Raw genomic sequence first — 27,405 nt, 5'->3', positions numbered from 1 at the left:
TAATTTGGAGAACTAACAAATGTCCATGAAATCTTCACAATTTACGTTCTTCTATCATGGCTTCATCAGGTCCCTCTGTTCGGGGTCCCTGACTTCCAGCAACAAGTATCTTCTTTCCTCCACACTTCCCCGAGAAAAAGAGAAAACCGTTTCTTCCTTCCTCTTGTCACTGGACAAGCTGCCATGCTCACTTTCCCTCATGCCTCCTGGAAGTGGAGTCTCAGTCCTCAGCCTTGCCATAGCATGGCCCCGGGGAGCACAGCCTCTCTGACATGTGGCCAGCTCCTCTGTCATAATGGAAATGTGCTGGGATTATAGGGCTCAGCAAAACTCTGACAGCCACAGAGGACTTGTTCATGCCGGTGTATGTCTAGTCATTTTTCTTAGCAGTTTCTTCTCAAAAGTATTCAGATATTCCAGAGCTAAGAAAAGGATCACAAAATTCTCCTTAACTTAGTAAAATTATAGGATTCAGGCCATTGTTGTATACATGTTTGAAATCAGAAGTTGAAATAAACATTATTTAACCAAAGTAGCCCAAAATGCTTGTCAACTCACTCATCTTTACTGAGCAGTGTGTTCAGGGGTATAGAGGAGGTGTGTGTGTGTGTGTGTGTGTGTGTGTGTGTGTGTGTGTGTGTGAGAAATATATGGTACCAAAGAAAAGAAAAGATGTTTGAAAGAAATAATGAAGGCTGTTTCCCAGAGTGTGTTCAAAGAAGCCCTAGTCTCACTGGTTGTTGAGAAATTCAAGTTTCCATGGCCAAACAAGGCATCTGAGGCTGAAATTCCAAACAAGTTTAGGAAGCCCTGAATATTCTCTGCTCTTTTGGAGAGCAAATGTGATAACAGCATATTAAAGACTCTGAAAGCTCCCTTAGTAAACAAACAGATTTAACTTTATTTTGCCTGGATTCTCAAAAATGTACTGGTACCAACCCATAGGGCACATTCTGATAAATCCCAGAGTAAGACATTTATGATGCTTAAAAGGGACTATCATAGCACATTTCTGTTCCTCACTCAGAAGCATATCCTAAAAATCCAATGCAGAGGAATTGGATGCTTTTATTATTGTAGGTTTAGAAACGAAAATGTAGGAATTGCATCCTTATGACAAATGGAAAATGAATCAGATTTGCTTGACTTGCCTAGTGATTTTTAATTTTTAGAATCTTCTATATAAACTAGTAATTATGATGATGCAGCCATCAAATGGTATGTAATTATACCCTGGAAATAATGGATAATGAGCACTTTTTTAAATGAAAAAAAAAAAAAACCTAAAGTAATTATTGGATGATGAAAATAAATTAATTCAATTCAGTACTTAAAAAATGAAAATTACTGTGATCCCTGAAGCAGTATAGATGCATATATAAGTTCTTTCTTAAGGAAAATTACAACAGAAAAATGCTGAAATATTAAGAAAATGTGGCAAACACTGCCTTTTTTCCTATAAATTCAGTCTTACAGCTTAAGATGGCAAATTTCTAGAGAGGCTGGTAAGCAGATGTTTCATAGCTAGTAGAAGATGGGATCAGGATTTGAGGCAAGTCCTCTTGTCTCTGGGGCCCACATATTTAACCCTTAACTAGAGCTGCAGTGAGGAAAAATAAATTGATAGTAACCTTTCTTCCCTCCTGTCCCCTTCTCACTGCCCAACCACCCATCAAAAGTAAATTTTGTGTTGTAAAAGTCTAAAATGCCATCTTAAATACTACAATGTTGGAGAACACTTTGCTAAACTATACTTCTACATGGCAGTTGTTCTGGAATATTTCCCATTAGCATTGCAGACGTGCTCTGTTTCACTACATTGTTAAAATTGCTTCCGTCTTTTAGGCCCCATCTGTGTACCACAAAAACATTCACATCGGCAGTTGTTATTTATCAAGAAAATAGCTGCTACTGATGACCATGCACTTAATCCAGTTGATTCTGTGGAGACAAACTGCTAATACTGCCCCAGCATCATAAACTGATCATAAAATAGTTTATCTAGTGGTTGCTAATAGACATATGCTCAGGTTTTCATAATGGTCATGCAACATAGGATTGTAAAGCTTTGAGAACTTGCTTTTTTGACATGAGAGATCTTATATTTGAGATTATCAATTGGGGAATCAAATAAGAGTATAACTCATTCCCTAGTTTATAAAATTTTATTTCCTATTAATGTCACTTAAGTTTTGCTGCCTGAATGTAGGATGGGCTAAAATGTAATTTCTGAGTCTTTTCATGAAGTCAGTGCTAGAAAATTGATCAAGTGCCACAGTCAATAATAAAATAACCATTAAATACACTTTTAAATTTATTTAAGTTTTTTTTTTTTTGAGACGGAGTCTCGCACTGTCGCTTAGGCTGGATTGCAGTGGCACGATCTCAGCTCACTACAACTTCTGCCTCCCAGGTTCAAGCAATTCTCCTGCCTCAGCCTCCCAAGTAGCTGGGATTATAGGCACCCGCCACCAAGCCCAGCTAAGTTTTTTTGTATTTTTAGTAGAGATGGTGTTTCACGATGTTGGCCAGGCTGGTCTCAAACTGCTGACCTCGTGATCCGCCCGCCTCAGCCCCCCAAAGTGCTGGGATTACAGGCGTGAGCCACCGCGCCCGGCCAATTTATTTAAGATTTAAAGATATTTCTGGTGGAAAGTGCATTACTAATTTTGGAAATTAGGAAAGGGAAATTATTTTTCATAAATGAGATGTCACCATACACTAATAAGACTTTGGAGCAGACTTTTAACTATAGCATCTGTGTTCTGAGTCCTCCTTTGAAGGGAAATTGGTGTTTGTAGGACTCAGAACCTCTTTTTTTCTTACAGTAAGAAGGATTGGTTGTTGGGTGGAGAATCCAGTTAGGCTTTACTGTTCTTTTACCTTGCTGATAATAACTAAGGCATTGCTGAAACAGTGTTCCCATGTGACTATAAGTGCACTGTCTGACACTTGGACTTTGTTCCATTTTCCAGGGTGATGCGTGTGTACTTGTGTCAAGTTATTGCCCATATTAAGTGTGGCACAGAATGATAAGGTACCTTCTTGATAAACAGTCTTCAAGTAGGCTAGCTCTATCAGTGGGCCACCTGAAGGAGGCCATTCTCTGCTGCCAAAACCCTCCCAGTTCTCAGAACTAAGGCTTCCAAATGATGGCACCCTCTCCCAGCCTTTTTCTCATCCTTGTGTGTATTCAGCTCCTTCCAGGGCCTGTTCACTTTCTGTTTCCCCCAACAATGTGACCAGTGCAGCAAATAATTTATATAGTAGATGCCACCATTCACAACAGTGAGGTGACACAGAGGACCTCATCAACCCTCTTAGCTGACATGCAGAGATTACCTGTTGGTTAAATAGATGAGTAACCTGTTTAGAAAACTATAATTTAATATCTTTATTTAGAGTTAACTCAAATTAAAGCTCAACTGAACATTATCAAATTCCCCTGACTTTATGGCAGTGATGAACTTCTTTTCTAATCAATAAATTCTAACATAATCTACAATTCTCTGCTTATCTCAAAAGCTAAATCTGTGGACCCAGGCTGGGATAATGATGTCATAATTGATATTCTTATAATGTTGCTATTGTATTTTGGAATATTTCTGATTAGAAATTTTGGGGTTATAGTCAAGGAGCAGTGTTGGGTAAAAAAAGAAGCAACTGTAAAAAAATTATTTTTAAAAAGATAGAAATTTGGGGGTTTGATATTTAGTGGGGAAAAGGCAACTGATATAAAAGGAAAAAATAATTTTACCTTGGAAATAAGTGGAATATAATATAAATAGCCATTTGACCACTTACTGTGATGCTGCCAAACTAGAAATCAGGCATTGTTTATATATTTTCAGCCTTGGACAGTCGTAGAGAAAGTTTTCAATTAATACAGCAGTCATTGCCAAAGATCAGTTATAGAATAGTGCAATAATGATACCTGTGGTGCCTTACAGAATGTTTTTACATTTAAATTTTTAAAAACCAACCTTTGTAAGGACATTCTTTTAACACATGCCTAATGCTCTTGGATGATCTTCAAAAACTACTGATTATAGTTCTTAAATATTATTCATTGGAGATTTTACTGATAAGAACCTAAAGTAGGTGTCATGAAAATCACTGGCCTATGTTCACTTTTGAATAAATAACCAATGAAAAGATACAAACATTCTGAAATCAAACCCTCCATTTTTTTAAACCATTTTTAAATGATATCTCAATTGTATTACATGATGTGTTAGGCCGTTCTTGCATTGTTATAAAGAAATTCCTGAAACTGGGTAATTTATAAAGAAAAGAGGTGGCCGGGCACGGTGGCTCATGCCTGCAATCCCAGCACTTCGGGAGGCTGAAGTGGGCAGATTAATTGAGGTCAGGAGTTGGAGATCGGCTTGGCCAACACAGTGATACCCCGTCTCTACTAAAAATATAAAAATTAGCTGGGGGTGGTGGCTCACACCTGTAATCCCAGCTACTCAGGAGGCTGAGGCACGAGAATTGCTTGAACCCAGGAGGTGGAGGTTAAAGTGAGCCAAGATCGCGCCATTGCACTCCAACCTGGGCGACAGAGTGAGACCCTGTTGCAAAGTAAAAAAAAAAAAAAAAAAAAAAAAATTTAATTGGTCCACAGTTCTACAGACTGTACAGGAAGCATGGCGCCAGCATCTGTTTGCCTTCTGGGGAGGCTTCAGGGAGCTCTGCAGGGTGAAAGGCAAAGCCGGAGCGGGCATGACACATGGCAAAAGCAGGAGCAAGGTTAGGGGGAGGTGCCACACATTTTTTTTTTGAGACAGAGTCTCGCTCTGTCACCCAGGCTGGAGTACAGTGGCATGATCTCTGCTCACAACCTTCGCCTCCCAGGTTTGAGTGATGCTCCTGCCTCAGCCTCCTGAGTAGCTGGGACTACAGGCACACGCCACCACACCTGGCTAATTTTGTAAGTTCCGCACTTTTAAGCAACCAGATCTCACAATAACTCATTCAATATCACGAGGACAGCACCAGGCCATGAGGGATCCACCCCTATGATCCAGTCACCTCCCACCAAGCCCCACTTCCAACACTGGGGATTACAATTCAACACGAGATCTAGAGGGAACAATATCCAAACTATGTCACACACTTTCCTGTCTTTCAAATAATACACAGTAAAAATAATTTAACTCTTTTTTGTACCTAGCACAATGCCTGTGTATAGCAGGCATCTGATATGTTTTAAATATCCTTTCCTTTAAATGTGATCTGACACAGCGTCGTTTCAGGGGATCACTGATGTTGGAGGCTCTGTTTGCACCTGTACTAATGCTCCCAGATGATTGCCTTTTTGTAACTGGTTATTATTCTGTCTGCATCCTCGGCACCTTATGCCGCTGCTTAGGATGAAATAGTTTGAACCGCTTCTTCTCTTCAAATTTTCTTTTTTTTTTTTTTTATTTTTTAGAGATGGGGTCTCATATTGCCCAGGGTGGTCTTGAACTCCTGGGCTCAAATGGTCCTCCCACCTCAGCCTCCCGAGTAACTGAGATTACAGGCGTGAGCCACCACATCTGGCAGCACTTCAGATTTTCTGTGACATCTCAGTAAGGCCAGAATGGAAGATCACAGAGGAAATGAGATGTCTGGCTTGTTTCCTCACTGACCTCATTTGTGTGCCTGGATTCCTCTATGGATCTGGCCAGCAGAGCTCTGTGGCCTCTGATAGTCAGCTGGGTGGAAGGTGGGGGAGTTGTATCTGTGCATTTTGTGCAGGTGTTTTTTGGTTCTCATTGTGAGCCTCTATCTTTAGTTCTCTCTCAAAACTTCTTACTCCCTGTTCAAAGATATGTTTCCTGTGATGTAGGCATGCTATTTGATCTCTTCATGTCTCAGGTTCCTCATCTGTGAAATGGGCATGTTAATAGTGTCAATGTAATAGGATCGTTGTGAGGATTAACTGAGTTAATATTTATAAGGTTCTTAGAGCTGTGGTACATAGTAAGGGTTAAAGCATGTTTTTAGGCCAGGCCCAGTGGTTCACGCCTGTAATCCCAGCACTTTGGGAGGCCGAGGCCGATGGATCATTTGAGGTCAGGAGTTTAAAACCAGCCTGGCCAACATGGTGAAACACCGTCTCTACTAAAAACACATACACACACACACACACAAAGTTAGCCAGGCATGGTGGCAGGTGCCTGTGATCCCAGCTACTCAGGAGGCTGAGACAGGAGAATCACTTGAGGCAGAGGTTGCAGGGAGCCAAGATCGTGCCATTGCACTCCAGCTTGGGCGATAAGAGTGAAACTCCATCTCAAAAAAAAAAAAAAAGTTTTTAAAAATAGTTGTCAGACCACTGGAAAAGTGGTTCTTTAAGCTTCTTAAAGAAAAAGGAAAGATCCAGGAAGATGCTGCTTCTGGTAGAGGGTGACTTACACTTTCTTTTCCAAGGAAAGAGTGGAATAACATGAAGGAATTTGTATCCAAAGGCGGAGGACTGAAAGCTATTACCTAAAATACCTCCAACAAATGTTGGCAGCAAGCCTAGTTCCTGACTAATGAAGTAATATATGGGAAGATGTTCACAGCAACTCCTTTGGGGCTCTTCATAGTAGATTTTAAAAAAAGACAAGGGAAATAAACTGGAAATATATGGGGATAGAGGGAATTAGGAGGCAAAGCTTACGCCAAGAGTTGGCAGTTATCTTCTGTATCTAATAAAGGCCAAAACAGAATGATCCTCAAACTGGAGATATGTATAGATAGAGATAAAAATATTAAAACAAAACAAAACAAAACAAACTATCTGACTTAAGTGTTTTTCTCAGCCTCTTCTGTGGAGAAGGGCACTTGGCTATCTGCTTTGTTAAAGAAAGCAGGCACTGCCTTATTGCATGTGCAAAGAGGTGCTGTGCTGGCCACCATGAAGCTTGAAATCTTTTCTTTTTCTTTTTTATTTTATTTATTTATTTATTTTTTGAGACAGGGTCTCACGCTGTGGCTCAGATTGGAGTGCAGTGGTGTGATCACAGCTCACTGCAGCCTCAACTTCCCAGGCTCAATCAATCCTCCAGCCTCAGCTTCCTACGTAGCCAAGACTAAAGGCGTGCACCACCAACCCGACTACTTTTCTTATATTTTGTAGAGATGGGATCTCACTGTGTTGCCCAGGCTGGTCTCAAACTCCTGGGCTCAAATGCTTCTCCCACCTCAGCCTCCCAAAGTGTTGGGATTACAGGCATGAGCCACCATGCCCTGGCCACTTGGAACCTCTTCTGGTTCTCCCCAGATGTTTCTTGGGAGCCTGGGGGACAGAAGATTCACCATGCCTTTGGCTCGTGCTCTGCCTCACTGTGCATGGATCGCACTGGGGCTGGCTCTGACATTCCTGGCACAGGGCTTGGTCGCTCATTCGGGCTGATGGCTGCCCTTTGCCCCCTGTCTCCTTTGGCCGGAGGCAGCTGGGTTATAATTTGCTCTTTAGGCTTGGAAGTGCAGCCCTGCCACACTGCAGCATGTGTTTATTTTACAATCCACAGACAAGAAGAAGGGAGGCAAATTCCAGCCTTTTAAGAAGTTGTTTGGCAAAAGGAAAAAGAAAGACCCTTCGTTGTTCCGGGCTCAGTCGTTGGGGAAGAAGAGTTACTCTCACCAGAGTGTCAGCAATGGGACCTTCTCTTCGGATGAGGAGACCCTGGAAGACAATCTAAGGTAATAACTTGCACTTTCTTTTCAGATCTTTGGTGGAGTCCCGTGGCGGGGAATGGGATCCCAAAGGAAGTAGGTGCTGTTTTTGGTTCCAGGAGACAAGAACAGAATCCCAAATGGGGCAGGGTGTTGGGATCACTCCTGTAATCCCAACACTTTGGGAGGCCAAGGCGGGCAGATCACTTGAGTCAGGAGTTCGAGGCCAGCCTAGGCAACATGGGGAAACCCCGTTTCTACTAAAAAAGGTACAAAAAAATTAGCCAGGTGTGGTGGTGTGCACCTGTAATCCCAGCTACTGAGGAGGTTGAGGCACAAGAATCACTTGAACCCGGGAGGTGGAGGTTGCAGTGAGCTGAGATCATGCCACTGCATTCCAGCCTGGGTGACAGAGTGAGACTCTGCCTCAAAACAAACAAACAAACAAACAAACAAACAAGCAAAAAAAACGATCGCAAATGGGTTCCATCTCTGGGAACGTGGAAGACTTGGTGTATTCTGCATGGAGAAGTCACCTTGGGGAGTTAGCAAATGAGTCTGACCTCATTTTCTGGGAGTGCACAGGAATTGGGCATTCATTTCGCTGCTCTTGTTTGTGGAAGGAGGCAACATTTCACTAGCTTGGCTCACCAGGGTTCCTCAGATTGAAGAAGACTGTGTTTCCTTATGCCGTTGCTTTACAAAGAGAAAGGGTGTCACAGGCTAGACTTTACACCCTTGTTGAGGACGCAGGTTGCTCAGGCACAGGTGGCCACCCTTCATACCCCTGGCCATCTCTAGCAACTGCTGGAGCCTGTCTATGATGGAGCTTTTGCCTGCCTGCCTGCCTGCCTGCCTGCCTGCCTGCCTGCCTGCCTGCCTTCCTTCCTTCCTTCCTTCCTTCCTTCCTTCCTTCCTTCCTTCCTTCCTTCCTTCCTTCCTTCCTCCATTTCCTCCTTCCCTCCCTCCTTTCTTCCCTCTCCCTCCCCCACTTCTCCCTTTCTTCCCTTCCTTCCTTCCTTCTTTCCTTCCCCGCCTCTTAGAACACAGGCACTAAATCTGGGTGTGACAGTGTCGGGAACTCAGAAAAGTAGGGTCAGGGAGTACTTTCTCCTGAGTACACCTGAGTGCTTGGAATTGAAGTCAGAATCAGAGCTGGTTAAACTCTGATACTGACAGCTTAGAAACCAGCTCCTCTGAGAAACCTTTTCCGACAACCCCATCTGATTTATTTGCCCTTGCCTGTGTTCTTCTAGCATCGTGTGCCTGGTTTCAGCAGAGAACTTGTCACTTTCTGTGGAAATTATTGATTTGCTTGTCTGTCTTCACTCGACTGTCAGTTTCATGAAGTCAGGGACTAGGTTTCATTCAGCCTTATATTACATGCTCAAAAAAATGTTTTCCATGAATGCCTGACACTGCATAAGCTAAGCGGACGGAATAGATGGTACCATCTGTGATAGTCTCACTGTGCTTCAAGGACAGAGACAAAAATATCCTCTGTGGTGTGTGTCAGTAAGTAAATTCTAATGAACACTGCTGTTGTGTCCAAATTACAAAACCCTCAGACCAGTGGTCCACATTAAGTTTTACAGCAAATATTCAGCACCAGCATTTGTTAGTCCTGATACTGACTCTTTTCCTTGACAGCCCTGTGTTTATTTTCTGTTGTCTTTCCTCTGTAGGGTAAGAAAATGATTTAATTTGACACAGGGAAAGATGTAACTGAAAGGAGAGCACAGCTAGTGCTAACTCACTCAGCTGTTGGAACGCTGTCCCAGTGGATAGTGAAGGAGTGTGCAGTTTGAATCCGTTTTGATTTTACTTCAGGTTTTCAATTGTAAAATAAGAGTGTGAACTTCTTGGCCTCACGGTATCAGGATGAGGAACAGACAGTCAAATGAGAATAAGTGGCAGTTTAATACAAAATGAGGTCAAGTCTGGAAAGTTCTCCCTTAGAGGGACAGTTCTATGGAAACACAAGCCATCCTTTTTGTAGTATAGTAGGTATAGCATAGTTCTGCCAAGTCTGATTTCATATTGAGCCATGTGGGACTCTAACAGGAACGTGGACCCTGGAGGTTCTCTTCCCATTGAAGTCTTATATTCTGTTAACTTCTTGGGGTTTTCCTTAAGGTTGCAGGTTTTACAAAGCCTTGGGAAATTCCACTTTGGGTCAAATAGCTACATTTCTAATAATGTCACCTGTCCTCATTATTGACTCTTGTCCACAAACCTGCATTTATGAGATGTGTACTATATTTTAATTAAACACTTCTTTTTCTAATAAACTCATCTCATAAGTAAGGCTATAAAAGGATAAGCTTTGGGCTATTAATTTTTAAAATATCACTTTAAATATTTAAAAAATTAGTGGGTATATACCCAGAGGAGTATAAATCATTTTACCGTAAAGCCACACGCATGCAAATGTTCATTGCAGCACTGTTCACAATAGCAAAGACATGGAGTCAACCTAAATACCCATCAGTGACAGATTGGATAAAGAAATGTAGTGCATATGCACCATGGAATACTTTGCAGCCACAGAAAAGAACAAGGTCATGTCTTTTGCAGGAACGTGGATGGAGCTGGAGGCTATTATTCTTAGCAAACTAATGCAGGAACAGAAAACCAAATACTGCATGTTCTCACTTATAAGTGGGAGCTAAATGATGAGAACTCATGAACACAAAGAAGGGAACAACAGACACTGGAATCTACTTGAGTGTGGAGGGTGACGGGAGGGAGAGGAGCAGAAAAGATAATTTACTGGGCTTAATACCTGGATGATGAAATAATCTGTACAGCAAACCCATGTGACGTGAGTTTACCTACATAACCAACCTTCGCGTGTACCCCTGAACATAAAATAAAAGTAAAAAAAAAATTAGGATAGAAACACAGCAAGGTGTGGCAGCAAGTGCCTTTAATCCCAGCTGCTGGGGAGGCTGAGGCAGGAAGGTCATCTGAGCCAGGAGTTCGAGGCTATAGTGTGCTATGATCATGTCTATGAATAGCTACTGCACTCTGGCCTGGACAACATAGAAAAAAAAAAGTTAGAAACACAGGAAAATAGAAGTAATTAAGAAATACGTATTTCTCTTTTCTAGGGAATCGACAATTGCAAAGTAATTTCAAAGTATTTACAAATTAAATACTACATATGTTGATTATGGTATAACTGAGCTTCGAATTATTTGCCTTATTTACAGATGGAGAAAATGAAAAATGTTGTTTTCAGAAATTCTTATTTTTAGTTCATGGTTCAATTAACAGACTGTTACTTTACACTGTGTAATGCTTCAAAAAATTTTCTGTACATTTTATTTGCTATCTCCAAAATGGACAGTTCTCACAAAAGCACAAAACTCAAAGCTCCATTAACATGATTTTGGGTAGAGGTTACAAGAAGGTAGATTTCAGCCCAATGTGAGGGAGAATTTCCTAATTAGAACTGCCTAAAAATGGGAGGCTTGGCATGTGCCCACAGAGGTTGAGGCCAGTGAAGGTGGGATTTCTGCACTGGGTGGGAATTTAAGGGAGCTGAACTTTAACGTCCTGTCAAACTCCCAAGAATCTGAAATTCTAGAAATGTTTCCATGACCAAGAATAGCTCCTTATTGATCTGCTCCTTCTGCCTGAAAATTTCCATTTCCTTTGGGTTTTTAAAGCATTCTTTTCTTTCTCTAGGTTAGAAGCCTTTATCTCTCCTAGGCTGCTGCTTTTAAATTATACATTCCTTGGGAAAAGCAAAGCAATAAAACATGATCCGTTTTTAAGAATCTAATGTGATTTCTTTTCTTAATTAAACACAACTAATATTATGTTCCCAAAGGTGTGTTAAAACAGTTGTTAAATTTTAAAAGAGGGAGAGTGTCATCTTGGCAAATAGGTTTGGGGAATTCTGAACAAAAACAAATTAAGTAGGATTCTTTATGTGGGACTCGACAGAAGTTTTACTATGCGAATGTGTCCTGTGAATCCCTAGGAAGAAGGATGTAGTATGCGGTATTTCAATGTTCCTTTGACCGTAGACCCTTTTTTCACTGAGAATATCCAATGGCATGTATTTTTTTTTATTATTATACTTTAGGTTTTAGGGTACATGTGCACAATGTGCAGGTTTGTTACATATGTATCCATGTGCCATGTTGGTTTCCTGTACCCATTAACTCGTCATTTAACATTAGGTATATCGCCTAATGCTGTCCCTCCCCCCTCCCCCCACACCACAACAGTCCCCGGAGTGTGATGTTCCCCTTCCTGTGTCCATGAGTTCTCATTGTTCAATTCCCACCTATGAGTGAGAACACGCGGTGTTTGGTTTTTTGTCCTTGTGATAGTTTACGGAGAATGATGGTTTCCAGTTTCATCCATGTCCCTACAAAGGACATGAACTCATCATTTTTTATGGCTGCATAGTATTCCATGGTGTGTATGTGCCATATTTTCTTAATCCAATCTATCGTTGTTGGACATTTGGGTTGGTTCCAAGTCTTTGCTATTGTGAATAGTGCCGCAACAAACATACGTGTGCATGTGTCTTTATAGCAGCATGATTTATAATCCTTTGGGTATATACCCAGTAATGGGATGGCTGGGTCAAATGGTATTTCTAGTTCCAGATCCCTGAGGAATCGCCACACTGACTTTCACAATGGTTGAACTAGTTTACAGTCCCACCAACAGTGTAAAAGTGTTCCTATTTCTCCACATCCTCTCCAGCACCTGTTGTTTCCTGACTTTTTAATGATGGCCATTCTAACTGGTGTGAGATGGTATCTCATTGTGGTTTTGATTTGCATTTCTCTGACGGCCAGTGATGATGAGCATTTTTTCATATGTTTTTTGGCTGCATAAATGTCTTCTTTTGAGAAGTGTCTGTTCATATCCTTTGCTCACTTGTTGATGGGGTTGTTTGTTTTTTTCTTATAAATTTGTTTGAGTTCATTGTAGATTCTGGATATTAGCCCTTTGTCAGATGAGTAGGTTGCAAAAATGTTCTCCCATTCTGTAGGTTGCCTGTTCACTCTGATGGTAGTTTCTTTTGCTGTGCAGAAGCTCTATAGTTTAATTAGATCCCATTTGTCAATTTTGGTTTTTGTTGCCATTGCTTTTGGTGTTTTAGACATGAAGTCCTTGCCCACGCCTATGTCCTGAATGGTATTGCCTAGGTTTTCTTCTAGGGTTTTTATGGTTTTAGGTCTAACATGTAAGTCTTTAATCCATCTTGAATTAATTTTTGTATAAGGTGTAAGGAAGGGATCCAGTTTCAGCTTTCTACATATGGCTAGCCAGTTTTCCCAGCACCATTTATTAAATAGGGAATCCTTTCCCCATTGCTTGTTTTTGTCAGGTTTGTCAAAGATCAGATAGTTATAGATATGCGGCATTATTTCTGAGGGCTCTGTTCTGTTCCATTGATCTATGTCTCTGTTGTGGTACCAGTACCATGCTGTTTTGGTTACTATAGCCTTATAGTATAGTTTGAAGTCAGGTAGCGTGATGCCTCCAGCTTTGTTCTTTTGGCTTCAGATTGACTTGGCGATGCAGGCTCTTTTTTGGTTCCATATGAACTTTAAAGTAGTTTTTTCCACTTCTGTGAAGAAAGTCATTGGTAGCTTGATGGGGATGGCATTGAATCTATAAATTACCTTGGGCAGTATGGCCATTTTCATGATATTGATTTTTCCAACCCATGAGCATGGAATGTTCTTCCATTTGTTTTTATCCTCTTTTATTACATTGAGCAGTGGTTTGTAGTTCTCCTTGAAGAGGTCCTTCACGTCCCTTGTAAGTTGGATTCCTAGGTATTTTATTCTCTTTGAAGCAATTGTGAATGGGAGTTCACTCATGATTTGGCTCTCTGTTTGTCTGTGTTTGGTGTACAAGAATGCTTGTGATTTTTGTACATTGATTTTGTATCCTGAGACTTTGCTGAAGTTGCTAATGAGCTTAAGGAGATTTTGGGCTGAGACAATGGGGTTTTCTAGATATACAATCATGTCATCTGCAAACAGGGACAATTTGACTTCCTCTCTTCCTAATCGAATACCCTTTATTTCCTTCTCCTGCCTGATTGTCCTGGCCAGAACTTCCAGCACTATGTTGAATAGGAGTGGTGAGAGAGGGCATCCCTGTCTTGTGCCAGTTTTCAAAGGGAATGCTTCCAGTTTTTGCCCATTCAGTATGATATTGGCTGTGGGTTAGTCATAGATAGCTCTTATTATTTTGAGATACGTCCCGTCAATACCTAATTTATTGAGAGTTTTTAGCATGAAGAGTTGTTGAATTTTGTCAAAGGCCTTTTCTGCATCTATTGAGATAATCATGTGATTTTTGTCTTTGATTCTGTTTATATGCTGGATTACATTTATTGATTTGCATATGTTGAACCAGCCTTGCATCCCAGGGAGGAAGCCCACTTGATCATGGTGGGTAAGCTTTTTGATGTGCTGCTGGATTTGCCAGTATCTTATTGAGGATTTTTGCATTAATGTTCATCAAGGATATTGGTCTGAAATTCTCTTTTTTGGTTATGTCTCTGCCAGGCTTTGGTATCAGGACGATGCTGGCCTCATAAAATGTGTTAGGGAGGATTCCCTCTTTTTCTATCAATTGGAATAGTTTCAGAAGGAATGGTACCAGTTCCTCCTTGTACCTCTGTTAGAATTCGGCTGTGAATCCATCAGGTCCTGGACTCTTTTTGGTTGGTAAGCTAGTGATTATTGCCACAATTTCAGAACCTGTTTTTGGTCTATTCAGAGATTCACCTTCTTCCTGGTTTAGTCTTGGGAGGGTGTATTTGTTGAGGAATTTATCCATTTCTTCTAGATTTTCTAGTTTATTTGCATAGAGGTGTTTCTGGTATTCTCTGATGGTAGATTGTATTTCTGTGGGATCGGTGGTGATATCCCCTTTATCATTTTTTATTGCATCTATTTGATTCTTCTCTCTTTTCTTCATTAGTCTTGCTAGTGGTCTATCAATTCTGTTGATCTTTTCAAAAAACCAGCTCCTGGATTCATTAATTTTTGAAGGGTTTTTTGTGTCTCTATTTCCTTCAGTTCTGCTCTGATTTTAGTTATTTCTAGCCTTCTGCTAGCTTTTGAATGTGTTTGGTCTTGCTTTTCTAGTTCTTTTAATTGTGATGTTAGGGTGTCAATTTTGGATCTTTCCTGGTTTCTCTCGTGAGCATTTAGTGCTATAAATTTCCCTCTACACACTGCTTTGAATGTGTCCCAGAGATTCTGGTGTGTTGTGTCTTCTCATTGGTTTCAAAGAATATCTTTATTTCTGCCTTCATTTCATTATGTACCCAGTAGGCATTCAGGAGCAGGTTGTTCAGTTTCCATGTAGTTGAGCGGTTTTGAGTGAGTTTCTTAATCCTGAGTCCTAGTTTGATTGCACTGTGGTCTGAGAGACAGTTTGTTGTAATTTCTGTGTTTTTACATTTGCTGAGGAGAGCTTTACTTCCAACTATGTGGTCAATTTTGGAATAGGTGTGGTGTGGTGCTGAAAAAAATGTATATTCTGTTGATTTGGGGTGGAGAGTTCTGTAGATGTCTATTAGGTCCACTTTGTGCAGAGCTGAGTTCAATTCCTGGATATCCTTGTTAACTTTCTGTCTCGTTGATCTGTCTAATGTTGACAGTGGGGTGTTAAAATCTCCCATTATTATTGTGTGGGAGTTTAAGTCCCTTTGTAGGTCACTCAGGACTTGCTTTATGAATCTGGGTGCTCCTGTGTTGGGTGCATATATATTTAAGATAGTTAGCTCTTCTTGTTGAATTGATCCCTTTACCATTATGTAATGGCCTTCTTTGTCTCTTTTGATCTTTGTTGGTTTAAAGTCTATTTTATCAGAGACTAGGATTGCAACCCCTGCCTTTTTTTGTTTTCCATTTGCTTGATAGATCTTCCTCCATCCCTTTATTTTGAGTCTATGTGTGTCTCTGCACATGAGATGGGTTTCCTGAATACAGCACACTGATGGGTCTTGACTCCTTATCCAATTTGCTAGTCTGTGTCTTTTAATTGGAGCATTTAGCCCATTTACATTTAAAGTTAATATTGTTATGTGTGAATTTGATCCTGTCATTATGATGTTAGTTGGTTATTTTGCTCATTAGTTGATGCAGTTTCTTCCTAGCCTCGATGGTCTTTACAATTTGGCATGTTTTTTCAGGGGCTGGTACCGGTTGTTCCTTTCCATGTTTAGTGCTTCTTTCAGGAGCTCTTTTAGGGCAGGCCTGGTGGTGACAAAATCACTCAGCATTTGCTTGTCTGTAAAGTATTTTATTTCTCCTTCACTTATGAAGCTTAGTTTGGCTGGATATGAAATTCTGGGTTGAAAATTCTTTTCTTTAAGAATGTTGAATATCGGCCCCCAATCTCTTCTGACTTGTAGAATTTCTGCCGAGAGATCAGCTCTTAGTCTGATGGGCTTCCCTTTGTGGGTAACCCGACCTTTCTCTCTGGCTCCCCTTAACATTTTTTCCTTCATTTCAACTTTGGTGAATCTGACAATTATGTGTCTTGGAGTTGCTCTTCTCGAGGAGCGTGTTTGTGGCATTCTCTCTATTTCCTGAATCTGAATGTTGGCCTGCCTTGCTAGATTGGGGAAGTTCTCCTGGATAATATCTTGCAGAGTGTTTTCCAACTTGGTTCCATTCTCCCCATCATTTTCAGGTGCACCAATCAGACATAGGTTTGGTCTTTTCACATAGTCCCAAATTTCTTGGAGGCTTTGTTTGTTTCTTTTTATTCTTTTTCCTCTAAACTTCCCTTCTTGCTTCATTTCATTCATTTCGTCTTCCATCACTGATACCCTTTCTTCCAGCTGATTGCATCGGCTACTGAGGCTTCTGCAATCTTCACGTACTTCTCGAAACCTGGCTTTCAGCTCCATCAGCTCCTTTAAGACCTTCTCTTCATTGGTTATTCTAGTTATCCATTCGTCTAATTTTTTTTCAAAGTTTTTAACTTCTTTGCTATTGTTTTGAATTTCCTCCCGTAGCTCGGAGTAGTTTGATTGTCTGAAGCCTTCTTCTCTCAACTCGTCAAAGTCATTCTCCGTCCAGCTTTGTTCCGTTGCTGATGAGGAACTACGTTCCTTTGGAGGGGGAGAGGTGCTCTGCTTTTTAGAGTTTCCAGTTTTTCTGCTCTGTTTTTTCCCCATCTTTGTGGTTTTATCTACTTTTGGTCTTTGATGATGGTGGTGTACAGATGGGTTTTTGGTGTGGATGTCCTTTCTGTTTGTTAGTTTTCCTTCTACCAGACAGGACCCTCAGCTGCAGGTCTGTTGGAGTTTGCTAGAGGTCCACTCCAGACCCTGTTTGGCTGGGTGTCAGCAGCGGTGGCTGCAGAACAGCAGATTTTCGTGATACCACAAATTCAGCTGTCTGATAGTTCCTCTGAAAGTTTTGTCTCAGAGGAGTACCTGGCCGAGTGAGGTGGCAGTCTGTCCCTACTGGGGGTGCCTCCCAGTTAGGCTGCTCGGGGGTTAGGGACCCACTTTAGGAGGCAGTCTGTCCGTTCTCAGATCTCCAGCTGCATGCTGGGAGAACCACTACTCTCTTCAAAGCTCAAACGTAAATGCAGAAATCACCCATCTTCTGTGTCGCTCACGCTGGGAGCTGTAGACCGGAGCTGTTCCTGTTCAGCCATCTTGGCTCCACCCAATGGCATGTATTAAAGCTACCACTAATTGAAGTTATTACACTTTGCATAGGTGAACTCATATAATATTTACCACAACTATTTAAGATTGATATTATTATCAACAGTTCAAAGATGAGAAAACTAAGGCTAGCAAGTAATTTGCCTAAGGTCATACATCTTATAAATCCCTGAGCCACTATTCAAGCAATAAAGAGTGCATTCTTAAGCATCCACTACTGTGCCTCTCGAGGAGGCTGCAGCCTCACTAGGGAGCTACTCATATGGCCCTGAATCATCACACTGGTCCTGAGTCACTAGGCTCAGATGTCTGCCTGCCTCCAGCTGCCTGAGTGAGGCTCTGATACTTACTGGGACTCTACTTGTCCTGCTTCCAGTTTCTACTGAACACCCAGTGTTTGTTACATCGTGCATAAGTACAACACTTATATTAAGTGCCAGATGTAAGCACAGTGAGATGTGAAGGGGTTCTGGAGAAGATGAGCTCACTTGGACTGGAACAGTCGGGAAAGGGTTCAGGAATGAGGGGGCCTTGAGCTGACTCCAAGTGATGGGCAGGACATGGAGTAGCTGAGAGGGAAGGCATGAACCTGTCAGATAATGGCATAAGCAAAAATTTTCATGAAAGAAGGAATATGACAAATAGAATAAAAGGGAACTTTCCAACTCTGTGAGGCCAGTGTTATCCTCATATTAAAATCAGGCAAAGATATCACAAGAAAAAAACTCCACAGACCAATATCCTTTATGACAATAGACACAAAAATCCTTAAGAAAAAACTAGTAGCCTGAATCCAACAACATGTAAGAAGGATTAAGTAACATGACCAAATGGGATTTATTCCAGGAGTGCAAGGTTGGTTTAACATACAAAAGCCAATCAATGTAATATACCATATTAATAAAATAAAGGATAAAAACCGCATGATCATCTCAATAAATGCAGAAAAACTATTTGACAAGATCCAACATCCTTTCACAATTTATAAAAAAAAAAATAGACAACACTGAAAATAGAAGGAAACTCCTTCAACTTGATAAAGAGCATCTGAAAAATCCACAGCTAATATCATATTTAATGATGAAAAATGAATGTGATCCCCTTAAGATCAGGAACACAACAAAGGTTTCTTATCTCATTCCTTCTATTCAACACTGTATTCTACAGTACTGTAGCTGGGCTGTAGTACTACAGTATGGCTATAGCTGGGACAATTAGAAAAGAAAAAGAAATAAGAGGCATTAATCTTAGAAAGGGAGAAGTAAAACTGTATTTGTAGATGCCATGATTGTATATATAGAAAGTCCTAAGGAATACACACACAGAAAGCTATTAGACTAATAAACAAGATTGAGCAAGGTTATAGGATGCAAGATTGGAGTTTTTGTATATCAATTGTATTTCTGTACTCTAGCAATTTATAATCTAAAAATGACCTTAGGAAAACAATTCCATTTATATAGCATCAAAAAGAATAAATGACTTAGGAATAAGTTTAACCAAGAAGTGCAAGACTTGTACACTAAAAATGACAAAGTATCATTGAAAGAAATTAAAGAAGATTAAAATGATGGAAAGACATCCCATGTTCATCTATTGGAAAACATAATATTGTTAAGATGACAGTACTCCACAAATTGAGCTACAGATTCAATGTGGTCCCCATCAAAATCCTAGCTGTCTTTTTCCCCCCAGAAATTAGCAAGTGGATCCTAAAATTCATATGGAATTGCAGGGAACCCAGAATAGCCAAAACATTATTGAAAAAGGAGAACAAAGATGGAAGACTCACACTTTCCATTTAAAACACTTACTACAAAGCTACAGTAATCTAAACAGTGCAGTACTGGTATAAGAATAGATATAAAGATAATGGAATTGAATTGAGAGTCCAGAAATAAACTCTTATGTTTGTGGTCAATTGATTTTCAATAAGAGTGCTAAGACAATTCAATGGGCAAAGAAGAGTTTTTCAACAAATATTTCCGGGACAACTGGGTAGCCACATGCAAGAGAATGAAATTGGACCCTTTTTTACATCATATACAAAAATTAACTCAAAATGGATCACAGACCTAAATGTAAGAATTAAAATTATAAAACTCTTAAAAGAAAAAGTAAATTTCCATGACCTTGAATTAGGCAGTGGTTTCTTGGGTACCAAAAGCACAAGTGACAAAAGGAAAAACAGAAAAGTTGGACTACATCAAAATTAGATTTTGTTTTACAAATGATATCATCAAGAAAGTTATAAAACAATCCACAGAATGGATGGAAATATTTGTAAGTCATATTCAGAATAAGTAAAAATAAAAAACAAAACTCCCACAACTCAATAATAAAATGACCCCCTCCCCCAATTTTTTTTAATGGGCAAAGGATTCTAATAGACATCGCTCCACAAAAGATATAAAAATATCAATTAACACATAAACCATACTTGCTCAACATCATTAGCCATCAGGGAAGTACAAATCAAAACCACAAATGAGATATTATTTCACAGCCATTAGGAAGGCTACAGCCAAAAAAGATAGACAATAGCAAGTGTTGATGAAGGTATATAGGGATTGGAACCCTCACACATTGCTGGTGGGGATATAAAATATTAATGGTTTAGGGTAATTTTTAGTTCTGATCCCATACCTTCACTTTATAAGTGGGGAAACAGGCTCAAAGAGGTGACAGTGCTATTAGTGTTAGAAATGTGACTACACCCACTGTCCTGTAGAAGGTGTAGGTGATGTCTGACAATCCCCAGTGAGATGCACCCTGTACCTCAGATGGAAATGCAGAAATCATTTGTCTTCTGCGTCACTCATGCTGGGAGCTGTAGACTGGAGCTGTTCCTATTCGGCCATCTTGGGTAAACTGAAGAGCTTCTGCACAGCAAAAGAAACTACCATCAGAGTGAACAGGCAGCCTACAGAATGGGAGAAAATTTTTGCAATCTACTCATCTGACAAAGGGCTAATATCCAGAATCTACAAAGAACTCAAACAAATTTACAAGAAAAAAACAAACAACCCCATCAACAAGTGGGTGAAGGATATGAACAGACACTTCTCTAAAGAAGACATTTATGCAGCCAAAAGACACATGAAAAAATGCTCCTCATCACTGGCCATCAGAGAAATGCAAATCAAAACCACAGTGAGATACCATCTCACACCAGTCAGAATGGCCATCATTAAAAAATCAGGAAACAACAGGTGCTGGAGAGGATATGGGTAAATAGGAACACTTTTACACTGTTGGTGAGACTGTAAACTTGTTCAACCATTGTGGAAGTCAGTGTGGCGATTCCTCAGGGATCTAGAACTAGAAATACCATTTGACCCAGCCATCCCATTACTGGGTATATACCCAAAGGAAAATAAATCATGCTGCTATAAAGACACACGCACACGTATGTTTATTGTGGCACTATTCACAATAGCAAAGACTTGGAATCAACCCAAATGTCCAACAATGATAGACTGGATTAAGAAAATGTGGCACATATACACCATGGAATACTATGCAGCCATAAAAAATGATGAGTTCATGTCCTTTGTAGGGACATGGATGAAGCTGGAAACCATCATTCTCAGCAAACTATCGCAAAGACAAAAAACCAAACACCGCATGTTTTCACTCATAGGTGGGAATTGAACAATGAGAACACATGGACACAGGAAGGGGAACATCACACACTGGGGCCTGTTGTGGGGTGGGGAGATGGGGGAGGGATAGCATTAGGAGATATACCTAATGTTAAATGACAAGTTAATGGGTGCAGCACACCAACATGGCACATGTATACATATGTAACAAACCTGCATGTTGTGCACATGTACCCTAAAACTTAAAGTATAATAAAAAGAAAAAAAAGAAAAGAAGTGTGACTACAATCCAAGCCTGCCCATTTGCACATGGTAGTGCTTTTTTCTTGAATAGCCCCATCCCCCATCTCCACCTCCTTCCTTTGTCTAATTCCTCTCCATCCTTGAGTTTTCTGCACAAATGTGCCTTCCTTAGGAGAGCAAGCTTTCTTTGATTCCCTCAGCCTAGATCAGGCCCCTCCCCCTGACATTGTTCTCACAACTTCCTTGACCTTTCCCTAAAAGTAAGCTTTGTGACTTGCCATTCATTGTATTTCCAGCCTCTAATGCTGGGCCTGGCACATAGCAGGTATTCAGTAAGCATTTATTCAATGAATGAATGCAGGATTATTGCTCTTTGCCATACTGACTTTTCCCACTGGCCAAGTCAATATTCATCTAATTTGGCCTCCAGTTTCCACCTTGGTAAAGAGTATCACTGTCCCTCAGATCTGCTGGAAAAGGAAGAATCCACAGCTGGTGCCATGAGACTTCATGTTACCAATGAAATTATACTGAAGTGCAGGCTCCCTGCTTACCATTGTTTGCATTGATTCACCTGACCTTGCTGCTTTTCAGAGGATGAAGTCAGAAAGGATCTGTTTTACTTGTTTGTTTATCCTCTATCCTTAGGAACCTGGGATGTGCTGAAATTGAACAGGGAATGGTGAAGAGGTGCAAAACCCATTAAATAAAAATTAGGGACTAAGCAGGAGAATCAACAGAGCTGAGCTGAATACGTCTAGAGAAAAAGGTTGATGAATCAGTTATAGCAGGGGTCCCCAACCCCCAGGTGGTGAACCAGTACTGGTCTGTGGCCTGTTAGGAACCAGGCCGCACAGCAGGGGGTAAGTGGCAGGCAAGGTAGCATTACTGCCTGAGCTCCACCTCCTATCAGATCAGCAGCTGCATTAGATTCTCATGGGAGCATGAACCCTATTGTGAACTGTGCATGCGAGGGATCTAGGTGGCGTGCTTTTTATGAGAATCTAATTCCTGATAATCTGAGGTGGAACAGTTTCATCCTGAAACCATCTTCCTACCCTTTGTCCATGAAGAAATTATCTTCCACAAAACCGGTTCCTGGTGCTGAAAAGGTTGGGGACTGCTGAGGTATAGCGATTCTTAGAGATACGATATGTGGTAAATGCAGCACAGCGGGAGCTAGGGACCTCTCAGGAAGCCTGGTGTCTCACTCGAGAGCTGTGTGACCCTAACCTAGCTAGCCCTTCATCTCCCAGGATTATTAGAAGGACAAAAATGCATATGACATTTCGCTATCTGCAATAAAGCACTTTAAAAAGCAGGTTAATATTAGTATTGAGATAAAGAGGATATTGATGACTACTATTTCCAGAGCATGAACCAGAGGAAAATTGATTCAAATGACAGCTACGGAGGTTTATGAAAAGATCTTTCTCCACATGGGGAAACGTAGGAGTGGAATAAATAGCATGGAAGCCTGTGAAGTGGGCTTTAGAGGCAGGTTAGAAGATCGTTTGTCTTAGGTGGTATAGACACAGGACTGAGCTTACAGACTGGAGTAGATGACCCTCTGACTTCCAATTCTAAGATTCTCCATTTGAGATTCCAAACTTTCCTCCTCTTCCTTGAATTTGTATGACGTACCCTGTTTCTTTTGTAATTCACAGATAATTTGGTACACTATAGCCTATCAAGTACCGTTTCTTTGGATAGGATACCCAAGTTCAGGATGAGCCTCTAAGTCAGATAATCTGACTCCAGTCTCTTCCAGCAACTCTAGTTTGTTTGATGAGGATATTTAATTGCTCTTTAACATTTCATTTGAATGAGACTCACGGATCTGTTTAGGAAGAAAACTGCTGATCAATTGCAATTGCCCCTGTTGTCATGGAAACAAGCTGAAATGGGACTATAATTATATTTCCTTATTCCTGAAGTGAATCCCTAATCATTGCCGTAGTAATTACCCAATATCTATGGTCCCAAATTACATGATTCTTGTCCAAAAAAGACAAAGGATAAGGAATAGGAGGGCTGGCCTGAGGCATGCATTCACTGTGCAGCTGCAGAAAGCCTTCTCCTTTTTTGGATGGGAAGAATTTCCCTCTGTAGGCTCGCACTCCACAGTTGGATGTCGGCAGGTCTTAGATTGTGCCCAGTGCTTAGAAGAGTGGCTAGAAAGCTGTAGCAGGTAGGATGATTGCAGTTGTAACAGAAATCAGAACTACTAGCATCTTCAACAGGAATGAAGCATATTGTCTGATGGACCAGAAAGTCTGGAAGACTTTCCAAGTTCCAAGGTTGGTTGATGAAATGGCCCAGCAACATCACCAGGATCCATCTGAGTCCCTTTTTCTCTGGCATCCTCAGGGAGTGGCCTCTTGTCCTCAGGTTTGTTCCCTCATAGTCACAAGATGGCCGTCACCGTTCCAGGTGTCATAGGCAGATGACAAAGACCACAGACAGAAAGAAGGCAGTCCCTGTCTTGTATTATTGTGAATGAGGAGAACTTTCTCAGAAATGCCTCTGCCTACCAAACTGCCTCTTGCGTTTCATTGTTCCTTTCGCATAGACGCTATCGTTAGCTTAAAATGGAGATAGCTCTTCCTGACGCCTCTCCGCTCTCCTTAGCACTAAGTGCCTAGTGGGTGAGAGACGGAGTAGCGTGGCTGCAGGGCTAACTTAGTTTGTTTTGCTTTCCTTTGCAACCTCTCTCTTTGCTCTGACCTTCCAGCGTGCTGAGCTCCAGGTCACAGACCCAGCATACACCTCTGTCTCATCTCTCCCATTCCTCCAGATAGGTATGAGCATAGAGCACTGGGCCTGGGTTTCAGCATCCCGGGACCATGAGGTGTGACAACCTTTGCTCTCAGGCAGCAGCACATGCCACCAAGAAAGAAGGGCAGCCTCCTGGGGAGAAGCAGAATCACAATACAGGGAATTGTGCAAATGAGTCATCCATCCAGGTGGGCTAGACTAGAAGAGAGAATCCAGATGCAGACCTACAAGCATAGTGTGGTAGCTGTTTTTTGGTCACTTAGCCATTAGTATCCAGTTCCCCTTCTCAAGTCAAGGTGACTCCCTGAAAGCTCCTTCCCTTTTAGGGAGTTGTCTTTACCTTGCTGTGTGTAGCTCTGATAGGACGTAGTGCCTGCTTCCTAGGACAGAAATCAAAAGGATCAGATCTTCCACTTCCCCTCCCACTGCAGCCTGGCGTGAGCCTGCAGCCCAGCCTGGCCAATCACATGTTCTCCCCTAGGACTTTGACTTGGCAGGTGAGTCAAGGATGTAAGGAACACAGCTTCTAGGAGGAGCAGTTACTGGCTCACTCTGCAGCCTAATGGCGGCTGTGGCTCCTGATGCCTGGGCTCTAGAGCTCTCCTACCTAACTCCAGTGTTTTTCCAAGCCTGCAGTCTGGTTTCTTTTGTTCTGTGAGCCTCCACTGTACTTCTAGTACATTATCTTTAGGTTGAGTGAAACAAAGTTTCTGTTGCCTACAAATCAGACTGGTGACTGACACGTGTAGACACCAGGAAAACTAGGTGTGAGAGAGAAGGTTTGAAATAGAAAGTGGGAAGCAAAGCCTGGAGCAGTTCCCTGGTTTAAGTTGAAAAGAAGGCTCAAAAGAAACCTTGAGAGAGGCTGAACAGCCTCCTGACTTGCCACCCGTTGGCTTCTTGGAGCTTTCTGCAGTGACCTCCTGGAAAACAGCCATGATCTGAACATATTCTGCGTTTTCCCATAACACATCTGCATCACACTTTCCATTACCTCAGTGATCTCTCTATAGAAAACCCACCTGGTAAAACAACTCACCCTACAGTAGTAATCATTTTCTTATCCTTTGAAAATGTTTGGTGGGGCACAGCGGCTCATACATGTAATACTAGCACTTTGGGAGGCTAAGGTGGGAGGATTCCTTGAGCCCAGGAGTTTCAGACCAGCCTGTTCAACATAGTAAGAACCCATCCTAAAGTAAAAAAAAAAAAAAAAAAAAAAAAATGCTGACAAATTTGATAATAGAAAGCACTATGGGAAAAACAAAGATAATAGATGTGATCCCTCACCTCATGCCACACATAGTACTGGGGTGGAGATAAGATGGTATCACTATTGTCAGTAAAATCATGTTGGCCAGGTGTGGTGGCTCACGCCTGTAATCCCAACACTTTGGGAGGCCGAAGCAGGTGGATCACCTGAGGTTAGGAGTTTGAGACTAGCCTGGCCAACATGGTGAAACCCCATCTCTACTAAAAATATAAAAATTAGCCAGGCATGGTGGTGGGTGCCTGTAATCCCAGCTACTTGGGAGGCTGAAGTAGGAGAATTGCTTGAACCCAGAAGACAGAGGTTGCAGTGAGCCAAAATGGTGCCACTGCACTCCAGCCTGGGCTACAGAGTGAGACTCCATCTCAGAAACAAAAAACAACAAAAAAAAGAATCACATCTGTGTTGTACTTTACAACATGCAAAGCACTTTTATTTTCTCTCTCATTGAAGGCTTGATTACGGTAACCGTAACATCAAACAGCATGAGATTCATACAAACGGATTCCTGAGGGACAAAAGGGAGCAAGAAAAGGTGTGTGGGGCTGATAAAGTTTGAGCTGGACCTCAAAAGATGGTGTATTAGTCTGTTTTCACACTGCCAGAAAGAGACTGTGTAATTTATAAAGAAAAGAGGTTTAATTGATTCACGGTTCCACAAGCTTAATAGGAAGCATGGTTGGGAGGCCTCAGGAAACTTACAGTCATGGTGGAAGGTGAAAGGGAAGCAAGCACGTCTTACCATGGTGGAGCAGGAGAGACAAAGAGCAAAGGGGGAAGTGCCGCACACTTTTAACCATCAGATCTTGTGAGAACTCACTCACTATCACAAGAACAGCGTGAGGGAAATCCACCGCCATGATCCAATCACCTCCCACCAGGCCGCCCCTCCAATTCAACGTGAGATTTGGGCGGGTACACAAATCCAAACCTCATCAATGGGTAGAACCGAATTGCGAGACTGGCACTGGGCAGTCCATGCAGCAGAAGACCCTACGTGGTAATAGAACACAGTGATGGTATTTGAGGAACTGACAGGTCAGGTCTGCCTCATGGGTGCTTGAAGTGGGGTGACATTAGATAATAACTTTTTTTTTTTTAAGAGACAGTTTCTTGCTCTGTCACAAAGGCCGGAGTGCAGTGGTGGGATCACAGCTCACTAAAGCCTCAAACTCCTGAATTCAAGCAATCCTCTCGCCTGAGCCTCCTGAGTAGCTGGGACGACAGGCATGGGCCACCACGCCCCATGAATTCTTTATTTTTTATTTTTAGAGACAGGGTCTTGTAGTGTTGTTGCCCAGGCTGGTCTCAGACTCCTGGCCTCAAGCCATCCTCCTGCTTTGGTCTCCCAAAGCACTAGGATTATAGGTGCCCAGCACTGCTTACACCATTCTTAGTGTTTTACGTATCATTAATTTAATTCTAATGAAAGCCCTGTGAGATAGGTCCTATTATTATCCCCATTTAACAGTTAAGGAAACTGAGGCACCTGGAGGTTTAGAGACTTGCTGAAAGCCACACAGCTGGTAAATGGTAGAACTAGGTTTCAGAGGTAAGAACTAATCCCTAAGAGGTAAGAGGTAATCCCTACACTACACAACCTCTGTTTCATAGAGCCAGAGTACTTTAGGGCTCTGGCATGAAGAGCCTTAAATGCCAAGCAACCACTGCAGGTTTATCTGGGAGGATTTTGGCACGAGGGAAACCCCAGTGGTTTCTGAGCTGGCAAATTAACTCCTTTAAGATTAATATAGGGGGCTAGGTACAGTGGCTCATGACTGTAATCCCAGCACTTTGGGAGGCTAGGGCGGGCAGATCATTTGAGGCCAAGAGTTTGAGACCAGCCTGGCCAACATGGCAAAACCCCATCTCTACTAAAAATACCAAAATTACACAAGTGTGATAGCATGAGCCTGTAATCCCAGCTGCTTGGGAGGCTGAGGCATGAGAATCTCTGGAACCCCAGAGGTAGGAGTTGCAGTGAGCTGAGATTGTGCCACTGTACTCCAGCCTGGGCAACAGCGTGAGAGTCTGTCTCCAAAAAAACAAAACAAAACAAAACAAAAAAAAAAAAACACCAAAAAAAACTTGGGAGGCCGAGGCAGGAGAATGGCATGGACCCGGGAGGCAGAGCTTGCAGTGAGCTGAGATCGTGCCACTGCACTCCAGCC

General features: G+C 41.6%; 1 protein-coding gene across 2 annotated transcripts in view; it reads left to right on the top strand.

Moving 5' to 3' along the window:
• Positions 1 to 27,405, top strand: part of CRACD (capping protein inhibiting regulator of actin dynamics) — a 289,402-nt gene that overhangs the window by 218,975 nt on the left and 43,022 nt on the right. For both annotated transcript variants that reach the window (XM_030818899.1, XM_030818898.1), the window contains exon 3: positions 7,509 to 7,680. The gene's annotated coding sequence lies outside the window, so the exon portion shown is untranslated. The remainder of the gene's footprint in view (positions 1 to 7,508; positions 7,681 to 27,405) is intronic.

This window comes from Nomascus leucogenys, chromosome 9 (assembly GCF_006542625.1).
Source record: "Nomascus leucogenys isolate Asia chromosome 9, Asia_NLE_v1, whole genome shotgun sequence".
Classification (NCBI taxonomy): Eukaryota; Metazoa; Chordata; class Mammalia; order Primates; family Hylobatidae; genus Nomascus; species Nomascus leucogenys.
This window is presented reverse-complemented; position numbering and strand designations above follow the sequence as displayed.